The following is a 10,592-nucleotide window of genomic DNA, read 5'->3' as shown; positions in this document are numbered from 1 at the left end:
TGTATTTTCTATGTATTTTGAAACGATTCTAAAAAAATATATTGTTACTAATTAATTATTGCAGATAATAGAATTGTATGGCAGCAATTTAAATTTCCCCACTAAAAGTCAATGAGTGACATCTGGTGGTTGGTGTCTCCGTCCACTATTTCTAACCTGAAACCACAGTTGCCCAGTGACTAAAAAATTGGGGCGGTTTGGAGCGGCGCAACAGAAAGACGGGGGGGGGGCGGGATCGCTTAGAAACGCACAAGCAACCTGCTCCGCTATATGGCAAAGAAGTGTGGAGAGTTTGGGTGTTTTACCACTAAAACTGTAGGAGGAGTAGCGTTTAGAAAATGGGGGGCGCTAAGAATAAGAAAAAGAAGATGATTAAGAATCAGAAGAATCAGCTGAAGTCGAGGAATAGTAGGTTGGTTTTTAAAACTAACATAATAACCCATAGCAATCAGTTTACTGGTAAAATGTCACCTGTTTAAAAGCAAACATCTTATTGGCTGCTATGGGCGACTGGTCCTGGGCCAACAGTGCTTTTCATTGCATAAGAGGGTAAATGTATTTTTTTTGTTCTATGTATGGTGGGACGGCTATGTGGGACAGTGGGACGGCTATGTGGGACAGTGGGAGGGCTATGTGGGACAGTGGGACGGCTATGTGGGACAGTGGGAGGGCTATGTGGGACAGTGGGAGGGCTATGTGGGACAGTGGGATGGCTATGTGGGACAGTGGGACAGCTATGTGGGACAGTGGGATGGCTATGTGGGACAGTGGGACGGCTATGTGGGACAGTGGGACGGCTATGTGGGACAGTGGGACGGCTATGTGGGACAGTGGGACAGCTATGTAGGACAGTGGGAGGGCTATGTGGGACAGTGGGATGGCTATGTGGGACAGTGGGAGGGCTATGTGGGACAGTGGGACGGCTATGTGGGACAGCGGGACAGCTATGTGGGACAGTGGGATGGCTATGTGGGACAGTGGGACGGCTATGTGGGACAGTGGGACGGCTATGTGGGACAGCGGGACAGCTATGTGGGACAGTGGGATGGCTATGTGGGACAGTGGGACGGCTATGTGGGACAGCGGGACAGCTATGTGGGACAGTGGGATGGCTATGTGGGACAGTGGGACGGCTATGTGGGACAGCGGGACAGCTATGTGGGACAGTGGGATGGCTATGTGGGACAGTGGGACGGCTATGTGGGACAGCGGGACAGCTATGTGGGACAGTGGGATGGCTATGTGGGACAGTGGGACGGCTATGTGGGACAGTGGGACGGCTATGTGGGACAGTGGGACGGCTATGTGGGACAGCGGGACAGCTATGTGGGACAGTGGGATGGCTATGTGGGACAGTGGGATGGCTATGTGGGACAGTGGAAAGGCTATACGGGACAGCGGGGTGGCTGTTTGGGACAGTGCGCTGGCTATATGGAACAGTGGGTTCTCCCCATTCCAATTACTTTCCTAAAATTTGATTTTAAGCTCAACTAAAGCAGGGACTGAAATGAAAGATAAAAATGTCAGTTCAATGGAAAGAGTTAAAACAAGTAAAAGATAAAACATAAGTTTGCAGATTCCTAAGGGACTTGCGATACACAGACATTACTGGCAGTTCATCTTCAGAGCAATGATATAACAGTAAATGTACCATTCCTAGAATAGAGCAGGGCTCCCCCGGTGGCTGTGTCTATATTCATTCTACTGAGCAAATCCTCTCTCTGCTCTCTATAAAATGAGGGTTGGATGAGCCGGGCCCCTTACTCTGTTCTACACACACAGCCCAACCCTGGGGCCCCTGTGTCTCTCTGTGCCACTGACTGTTACTGGGGCAAATCCTCTCTCTGCTCTCTATAAAATGAGGGTTGGATGAGCCGGGCCCCTTACTCTGTTCTACACACACAGCCCAACCCTGGGGCCCCTGTGTCTCTCTGTGCCACTGACTGTTACTGGGGCAAATCCTCTCTCTGCTCTCTATAAAATGAGGGTTGGATGAGCCGGGCCCCTTACTCTGTTCTACACACACAGCCCAACCCTGGGGCCCCTGTGTCTCTCTGTGCCACTGACTGTTACTGGGGCAAATCCTCTCTCTGCTCTCTATAAAATGAGGGTTGGATGAGCCGGGCCCCTTACTCCATTCTACACACACAGCCCAACCCTGGGGCCCCTGTGTCTCTCTGTGCCACTGACTGTTACTGGGGCAAATCCTCTCTCTGCTCTCTATAAAATGAGGGTTGGATGAGCCGGGCCCCTTACTCTGTTCTACACACACAGCCCAACCCTGGGGCCCCTGTGTCTCTCTGTGCCACTGACTGTTACTGGGGCAAATCCTCTCTCTGCTCTCTATAAAATGAGGGTTGGATGAGCCGGGCCCCTTACTCTGTTCTACACACACAGCCCAACCCTGGGGCCCCTGTGTCTCTCTGTGCCACTGACTGTTACTGGGGCAAATCCTCTCTCTGCTCTCTATAAAATGAGGGTTGGATGAGCCGGGCCCCTTACTCTGTTCTACACACACAGCCCAACCCTGGGGCCCCTGTGTCTCTCTGTGCCACTGACTGTTACTGGGGCAAATCCTCTCTCTGCTCTCTATAAAATGAGGGTTGGATGAGCCGGGCCCCTTACTCTGTTCTACACATGGACCCCCACATGCCCTTGTATTGGGGAACATTGTGTTTCCCAGGGAATCATGGCTGTATGCAACTCCCTAATAGAACTGATCTATCTGATAATGCTGTGTGTGGGACCCTGCAGATCTGGGGCACTGACTGCCAACCCTGCCTGCCATCTGGAGATCATTAAAACAGATGAGGAATATGAATATATTAAGGAAGGAGATATTATGATTGGAGGAGTGATGACCGTTAGTCAGTCTCTTGGACCAGAACACAAGAAAAGAATTTTTTTCTGTGAAAGGTAAGTTTTATTTTACCCTAAGAGATAGGAAAGATATAACTTACAGCAGGGTAGGTTCCACTGTTACCCTTCTGGGCTGGGCAAAATGCTACTCCCCAACTCCAAATTCGGACCACCCATTTGAATCTCAAATCTGGAAAATATCCGTACTTGGGTACCTAATGGATCTGCCCTGTATAGGCAGCCAGAGCCCTTGCGCTAAAGATAAAGCACTTTGCCATTCAGATCGTTCTGTTCTGGGATATAATTTTCATGCCTAAATATATTAATATTTATCCCAAATGCATTTTCTCTAAACAGTCAGTGAGAGGGAAGGGAAAGATCTATGAATTTCTGGGCCCAATGTTCCAGCAGAGGCTGTTGTTGGCGGCAAATCTTCCAGCTAATCATAAACCTGATAATTACTATGATTTACTGCCCAGGAAATGCAGTCACTCAAGCTGGGAACCCATCAGGGTTTATGGCCTTTTGCCCCTGTACAGTGAAACCTCCATTTTAATTACCCTGATTTTAAGTTTTCCCATATTTTACACTGTTTTTTGTGGTCCGACCAATTTATATATATATTTTGTATATTCTTTATTTTCAGTTTTTTGTTTACAATCAACACATAATAAAACAAGAGAGGTCTCACCATTAGCCACATTGAACACTTTACCAATCAGAGTAAGTCAGGCTTACTTAAGATGATTACAACAGCATGGAGAATAGAAATGTCAATATTAGTCTATTTGAAACCATCCGAGTCATTTATTTTACTCAATTGTACTTCTGCAGTGGTGTCTCCTATTGCAAGCATTTTTGTAATAATAGCTTCTGAAACTGAAGGAACATGAGAAACCAGAACAGAATAAAAGAAGGTGGGGGGGGGAAATAGTAATAGTAAGGAAATCAGGACCTGGAACCAGAAAGTCGCTCAGTCGCTCCTTTATCAACCTTTTGACTTGTATCCAGAAGTTGATGTTTGACCTTTTATTTTAATACCTACCTTTACATATTGCTAAAATCAATTTCCCCATTGTTCTTCTGTATATTGGCTTTGTAATTATTTCTCCCATTTATTTGTAAATTTAGGTATGGTAATATTTCTGTTAGTAACAATATAGTATAGAGATCACTTGTTTTGTAGGAATTGTTTGTGAACATAATTCCTCAAAAGGAGTGAGAGAAAGATCTGTCATTTTTTTTTATTCCCAGGGTCCGTTATCCAGTGTTGGAGTTGTGCATATTTCAGCTGAGCCACAAAGGTGGCTGCCTCATTGGGGCTTATTGTTGCTAGTGGATGTAGTTTTTTATCTTTGAGTGCTTGAAAGCATGTAAAGCTTTCATTGTACCTTTTCCCCAAGAATGTACCTTTAGTTATACCTGGAGGTTTCCTATGATTGGGGAAAGAGGGCCATTATGGGTAATCAAGAAGGGAGAACCTTTAAGCAGTTTATCAGCTTGGGAAATGGTCTCTTTGCATATTATTGGTAAGAGTAAGAGTAACAATCTGGTCTTTGAGAAAGTTGTAACAACCAAAGTGCTTGTAATGGCCTTTCCAAGACTGACTGTTCTACCTGGATCCAGATGTGAGTGAACTCACAGCCACCTGTGAATTGTTGAAGGCAGAACTAAACAAAAAATCGGCATATGCTTTACAGAAATGTAAACGCTTTTACTATGAAAACAGTAACAGGCCGGGTAAACTCGTGGCACGTACGGTTAAACAAAAAATGGGAATGTCTTTCATTTCCGCTATCAAAACTCAAAATGATAAAATTGTATATAAAACTAAAGACATCGCTAATGCCATGCATAAATATTACCCAGAGCTGTACAATGTTACAAAGCCCACAGATAAAGTAGATGAAATGTTCTTTTAGAACATAAGGGAATATATTGACCGGACTGCACTACCCTGCCCTAAGCAGGAAGACAGAGAGTTGCTTGAAGAAGCGATAGGACAACAGAATTATTACTCTTTATCAAAACTACACTAAGTGGGAAAGCACCGGGACCAGATGGTTACACAGCCCTGTTTTACAAAATATTAAGATCTGAACTCTCAGGGGCACATTTACTAACCCACGAATGGGCCGAATGCAACCGATTGCGTTTTTTTCATAATGACCGGTATTTGGCGTTTTTTTCGGAAAATTATCGCGACTTTTTCATTGCCATTCCGAATGTTGAGCAACATCTGGCGATTTTTCCGTAGCGTTAAAACTTGCGTGAAAAGTCACGCCTTTTTCGTAGCCATTCCGAAAGTTGCGCAAAATGTTGCGATTTTTTCGTAGCGTTCGGATTCATTCAAGCTTCAGTATGGTGACTTTTCTTGGGCCAGGTTGGAGCTGCAGGGTGCCATTGAGTCCTATGGGAGACTTTCCTTGGGCCGGGTTGGAGCTGCAGAGTGCCATTGAGCCCTATGGGAGACTTTCCTTGGGCCGGGTTGGAGCTGCAGAGTGCCATTGAGCCCTATGGGAGACTTTCCTTGGGCCGGGTTGGAGCTGCAGAGTGCCATTGAGCCCTATGGGAGACTTTCTTTGGGCCAGGTTGGAGCTGCAGAGTGCCATTGAGCCCTATGGGAGACTTTCCTTGGGCCGGGTTGGAGCTGCAGAGTGCCATTGAGCCCTATGGGAGACTTTCCTTGGGCCGGGTTGGAGCTGCAGAGTGCCATTGAGCCCTATGGGAGACTTTCCTTGGGCTGGGTTGGAGCTGCAGGGTGCCATTGAGTCCTATGGGAGACTTTCCTTGGGCTGGGTTGGAGCTGCAGGGTGCCATTGAGTCCTATGGGAGGCTTCCAAAATCATGCTAAGTCTGAAAGTTTTGCCCGCCGCTTACGAGCGCTCAATACGAAAAAGTCGCGACAAGATACGAGCGAATCATAATGGCTACGAAAAACTCGCGTTTTTTCGCGAAAATCATATTGGTAATGAAAAAGTCGCGACAATTTCCGAAAAGTCGCAAAATGTTCGTTTTCCAATCAGAATTTTTCCAATTCGGATTCGAATTCGTGTCTTAGTAAATCAGCCCCTCAGACTTGATGTTGGATGCATGGATTGGTATATAAATTGTTAAAACAATTTATATACCAATCCATGCTCCCCCTCAGCCATGCTAGAGGCTCACATTTCTTTAATACACAAACCTCATCACTTTTGAACACAGATATAAAAATATACGCAAAAATACTGGTGGAAAGGCTTAAAACTTAATTGTCTTAATTAGTAGATCCAGACCAAGTGGGGTTTGTTCCACAAAGGAAGGCTAAAGATAATACATTAAAGACCATTACAATACTAGACTATGCCAAACGACACAAGACACCCATGCTGGCCCTGTCGACGCTGAAAAGGCCTTCAACAGGATCAGCTGGGCCTTCCTTCAAGAATCTCTTTCCCAAATAGGATTAGAACATAAACTAAACAAAGAATAATGGCATTATACAACACCCCGAAGCTAGAATTAAGATCAATGGAAGCTTATCAGATCCGATTAATATTAGATACGGGACAAGGCAAGGATGCCCTTTATCCCCACTCCTCTATGCTCTGGTCATGGAACATTTAGCTATTGCAATTAAAAGCAACCATAATATGTCGGGAATATCAATGAAGGGTAAACACCACAAAACTGCCTTATATGCAGACAACATGCTGGTTTATATTACACAACCTCAAATATCTCTCCCTGTGCTAATGCTAGAATTTAAGGAATATGGAAAATACAGTAATTTTAAAATTAACTTTGGGAAATCTGAGGCATTAAATATTACATTACCGACGCAGACCCAACAATTATTGCAAGACCACTACCCATTCAAATGGAGTAATGGATCCATAAAATACTTTGGAATAAATATACCTACTGGTTTAAAAAAGCTATACCAGCTTAATTATATGATACTCCTCTCCCAAATAACTCATGACCTAAAACACTGGCAGCACTTACAACTCACCTGGTTTGGCCGTATCGGTCTAATAAAAATGATTATATTACCAAGACTTCTCTATCAATTTCAAACAATATCTATAGAACCACCTAAGAGCTTTTTTGACAATTTGAATCCAATATTTTCTACCTTTATCTGGTCAGGGGCTAAACCTAGGATAAACAAATATACATTATTTCATCAGAAATCAGAAGGGGGTCTGGGCCTTCCTAATATAAAAAAAATACTGGGGGGCAACAGTCCTAACCAGGATAGTAGAATGGTTTTAGCATCAAGACACAAAAAGATGGCCCCACCAATTTCAGTGGGTTCTTTTACCTAATTTTATATAACGTTTTCCCGAATTTTACATCAAAATTGCATCTTAACATTTTCAAAAATGGCTGCTTCCCCTGTGAATGTTATTATTAGTGAAATAAAGAGGTTTAAAGTACTAACCAGATGCATACATTGACATGGGTCTGTCTGTAAATTAATAGCCCAATTAGTCTGCACCTCATACAGCCATGCACCAATCACTTATTGCTTTAGGTTCAGCATCTGACTATCAGGGAGTTTTGCATATGCCCCCCCATAGTGTAACATTAATGCCCCTATAGTTTTACATGAATGCCCTTGTGTTACAATGTTTCAGGGGTCAGTCTCCTCCAGCGAGTCAGGTCTGTCAGGCTGCTGCCTTGTGTTACATTGCTTCATTTGGCAGAGCCACCGGGGCATGGAATAAAAAGGGACAGACAAACGCTGCTTTTAATAGCAATTATATATACAAATAAGTTAAAAACCATTGCAAATTTGAAATGTATATTGCAAAGTTGCTTTAAAATTATGTTTTCTATTTTTAGGCAAAAAATTATGTTTTGGGTTGACTTTTCCTTTAACACAGTAAATTATTATTTACCCTGCTGTATAGCGCTGTTTAACCAAACGTTACTCAGCTGTTGCCGGACTACAAATCCCAGAATAATGTAACATATAATGAAGTGTGAGGCATGCTGGGAGCTGTAGTCCAGCAACATCAGGGTTGTATTCTTAAAGCAATATTGCACAATAAAACTTTTCAGGCTCCCCAGTGCCCACATTGGCAGCATTGAAATGCAAAAGAATCCCCCAATGAGAATCCCAGCTGATGTGAGTAAATCCGGCTCCCTGTTCTCTGTTCCTGCAATTGGAGTTGGGAGCAATAAGCACAGTTTCCCAGCACTGAACAAGTCTGTCCCTTTATCCCCATGTCTGATTCCTGTGCCATATAATGACAGGAAAAAATGACATAATTATCTTAAACCTAGACTGTTAGCTCTATGGGGCAGGGACCTCCTCCATACTGTGTCCTCATACCACATGGCACTTATTCCCTGTGTATTTATACTTATTTATTGTATTTATTATAACACTTGTCCTCCCTATGTGTTCGCTTCTCGGCCTTTTGGCTAAGATCAAGTGCAGGTCTTAGCCTAAGGTGCCCTGAGACATCGCCCCTTGGCCTTGTGGCATCGGCTATTAGCCTTAAGCCACATGCTGCTATTAGGGGGCTTTCTATTCTGGGCAACGAGGAGTGATCACCCTAGACTCCAGTGGTAACCCTAATCTGAGGGGGAAGCTGGAAGTTTCTTCAAGAGGCTACAAAGGAAGACGTTGTTCCTGCCTTTGTGAGAGTCAAGCACTCAGTGAGAGTCATCGCGGCTGATCCATCTGATTCGGAGAAGGGTCTGAGCTATGTCGTGAAGGTGATTCTAAAGGAGATCGGCAGGGTTTCAAGGAGAGAGATCCTCGCCATTCAAGATTATCCGAGGAGAGGTGTCTTTGATGTTACTTTCGATGGTGAAGGCATCTATCGGAGTTTTCTGGAGATCTTGGAGAAAATTCGTCTGATCCTTGACTGAAGGACTTCAAGATTTTGCCACATTTTGCTGAGGAGGAGAAATTTCTGGTGGTGAAACCGTATTCTCCGTTTGTTCCCTTAAAAGAAATTGAAACAGTGCTCGGTAGGTACTGCAAGAAGTTGCAGGTAAGATCCTTAACGAGCTGGGTATCTGGACTTGTAAATACAGGTTCAAGGCTGTTTTTGAGAAGGGAACTATTCTGCCAGCAAGGTTTCGTTTGAGAGCAGTCAACATAGACTGTTTCTTTAATGGTATGCCGGACTTCTGTGGGAGGTGCAGGCAATATGGGCACATGGCAGAAGGGTGTATGTTGTGCCAGAACTGTGGTAAGGCCGGGCATGAAGTGATAAATTGTTCTCTCCTGAAGAAATGTAATTTCTGTTTGCACGTAGGACATTTATACGCTGTATGCCCACAAAGAAAGACTAAGAATGAGGTCCCTGGTAAGTTGGTTGTTGCAACAGAACCAGCAGTTATGTCTTTGGGAGTGGAGGCTTTAGGGAGAACAGAGAGTGAGTTTGGTAAGGCACTTGCATTTCTTTCTGAATTTGATCTCAGTGCTTCCCCGGTTTTGCAGTTTTCTGGAGAGAGTTTATCTGAACCCTCGAGCCCAGTGAGTGAGGTAACACCTATGGTCAAAAGGAAAAAGAAAGAGAAGAACAGAGACCTTCAGGTAGCTCCATCTGGTGAGGAAGAGTATGATACTAGAGGAGAAAAATTATATCAGTTTTGGAAAAAGAGATCTGACAAGGAAATACTAGAGTTTCTGAATACCTGGTCGGATGAGGAAGAATTAGAGGGTATCAAGTACTGAACAATGTGAGGTATCAAGTACTGACATTCATTCGAAACTTGACATAATGTGTGTTGTTTTTCTTTTTAAATAAAAATAATTATGCAGGTTTTTAAATGATGAATAAAGTCATACTGTGGGGTTTACTCCTGCTGGTTACTTTATTTCTAAGCAAAACCTTACTTGTTCTCCCTGTGTGTAATTTTGTAAAATTGTACAGCACTGCATACCCTTGTGGCGCTTTATAAATAAAGTTATACATACATACATCTCTATATGTAAGGTACCAGCAAGATGCCTGACACAGTGCTGGGAATCAGCATTCTCACTGGTCACTTCTCTTGTATCTTTAATTAAGGTTTCAGTCAGTAGAATTCTCATTGGTGAATTGGTTTCCATGTGTAATTATGTTTTTCATCAACATCTATAGAGAACTAGGGGGCGCAGTGGGACAGCTTTATGGTTGGGTTTAGTGTCCCTTTAAGATTTGCTGGTTGATAATGTGGAATAAAAAAAAAGAAAGAAAGGCAATAATACTGAACAAAGCTGAGGAAATTCTGGGCCCAAAACTATCTGGGGGGGCTTTTAAGATGCCATCCCCTCACCCCCCTTACGCTTACCTTTACTGCATCAGAGGGGGTCCAGGGGGCATCACACTAGTGCAGAGAGGGCTATAGAGATCTATGCATTAGAAAAACCCAATTTCCAGTGTCCAGTGCTTTTTGATGACCATGGTACCTTGTGGGGCCCCTGCTACAAAGCACTGAGCATCAACACTTTATTCATGATAAATGATTATGAGAGGACACACAGGGAAGTACATGGGCAAGATTACCCTAACAGCAAACTATTACAAAATGGCTGCTCTGAATACCTATATTAATGAATAGATAGTTACACTTAGGGGCTCACTCCTGAAAGTATGATTTTTCGCCACTTAAAAGTACAATTGGAAAAAATTCGGAGTGACCACGATAATTTCCGATGTTCGAAAATTCTTTTCTTGGTCGTACGAAAATATCGTGGTATTATCCAAAAGTCACAAAATTTTCTTATCCGAACGATCGTA

General features: G+C 43.5%; 1 pseudogene; it reads left to right on the top strand.

Moving 5' to 3' along the window:
• The first annotated feature begins 589 nt into the window (after positions 1-589).
• LOC105946404 lies at positions 590-9,544 on the top strand (annotated as a pseudogene).
• Positions 9,545-10,592: the final 1,048 nt, after the last annotated feature.

The sequence above is a fragment of the Xenopus tropicalis genome, chromosome 1 (assembly GCF_000004195.4).
Source record: "Xenopus tropicalis strain Nigerian chromosome 1, UCB_Xtro_10.0, whole genome shotgun sequence".
Classification (NCBI taxonomy): domain Eukaryota; kingdom Metazoa; phylum Chordata; class Amphibia; order Anura; family Pipidae; genus Xenopus; species Xenopus tropicalis.
This window is presented reverse-complemented; position numbering and strand designations above follow the sequence as displayed.